General features: G+C 42.8%; 1 non-coding gene across 1 annotated transcript; it reads left to right on the top strand.

Moving 5' to 3' along the window:
• Window positions 1-682: 682 nt before the first annotated feature.
• Window positions 683-754, top strand: trnae-cuc. Its single transcript has one exon. It is a non-coding gene; the product is annotated as a tRNA-Glu (tRNA).
• The last annotated feature ends 797 nt before the right edge of the window (window positions 755-1,551 follow it).

The following is a 1,551-nucleotide window of genomic DNA, read 5'->3' as shown; positions in this document are numbered from 1 at the left end:
AGACAGCTAACACGATTCTGGCGCTGTCGCCGAAGGCCAGCACTAGCTGGAACAACACTGCACTACTGTCACAAAATAAACTGTATCACCCACCATGAGCACTACTACACGCACCCAGGACTGGTGACCGTGTTGATATTATTGTGAGGCAGATACGTTTTGTTTGTTTAGGGTCTAAAAGCCCATTATTGTCTAGCCCGTGCAGTACACATCGTTGTGTTTTGCAGGTGACTGTTGTTTGTTGGTCGCCAAACCTGGATGAAAAAATAAAGTGCACTTTCCAAACTGGATTACAAGGCTCTGTCTGATTAATTGATGCACTGCATCACTCCTGCACCTGTTCCCACTCAGCCACTTTGTCACAGAGACTCTGTCTGATTAATTACTGCACTGAATCAGTCCTGCACCTGCTCTCACTCAGCTACTTTGTCACAGCAACTCTGTGGCAAAGTGATTTGCAGTGTGCAGGTGTAGATGTGATGCAGTGCTCAAACAATAACAACAAACAATGTTCACAGTCTTATCATTTCTTGAATTGTTTTTACGGTTTGGCACCGTTAAATATTAATGCTGGCAACTGCACTGCAATGTGTAATTGCACAGCTAAGCAAAACAGGGTTTCAGTCCCGAAATAAAGATAAAGACAAAGATACTGAGACACATATAACACATATAACCGACTTCCCTGGTGGTCTAGTGGTTAGGATTCGGCGCTCTCACCGCCGCGGCCCGGGTTCGATTCCTGGTCAGGGAAGTTACTTTGTAATGTTGTTGAAGCTGACACCCTGGGATCCTTCAAGAAGCTACTTGATGAGATTTTGGGATCAATAAGCTACTAACAACCAAACAAGCAAGATGGGCTGAATGGCCTCCTCTTGTTTGTAAACTTTCTTATGTTCTTATATGTGCCAAGGAAAGTGGAATGGGAGACAAGTATGCTTTGGGAAGACACACGGACAACATGCAGGTAAGGCACATTTAGCCCATACATACAAGAATATGTGAAAGAGCATGAAGCAATATATATCCAACAATGAAGATGATGAACAAGACAAATAATGGCAACGAGTGCAAGGGATAATGAGAATGCAAGGTAAGTGTATGGGAAGTGACAGCTGATGGGGCAGGCATTGTAGATCCAGGGCTGGGGTGCTGGAGCCTTTTTTCTCGCTTGTGCACTGTCAATGTTTTTTTTGTTGCAGATGTGACTTTTGAGCTGATAAGGGAATGGGCACACTCCCCTTGAAGTTGTCCAAAGAGCATTTAAATGTAAAGTGGAGTGATGAAAAATAGAAGCAACAATTGTGTGAATGTTGGGCCCCAGCAAATTTCCAATTGTGTCTATTTACTTGATGCTTGACAAGGTTGCCCCAATTGCTTCTTTTGTGTTTGATATCACCACTTTAAATGGCTGTTGCATTTTTCTTTTCTTTTTTTTTAAGTCATTGCCAATTATTTTTGTTATTTTCTCCCATTTTGAAATGCCCAATTATTATTTAGGCTCAGCTCACCACTACCACCCCTGTGCTGACTCGAGAGTGGCAAAGATGA

The sequence above is a fragment of the Polyodon spathula genome, chromosome 14 (genome assembly GCF_017654505.1).
Source record: "Polyodon spathula isolate WHYD16114869_AA chromosome 14, ASM1765450v1, whole genome shotgun sequence".
NCBI classification, from domain to species: Eukaryota; Metazoa; Chordata; class Actinopteri; order Acipenseriformes; family Polyodontidae; genus Polyodon; species Polyodon spathula.
This window is presented reverse-complemented; position numbering and strand designations above follow the sequence as displayed.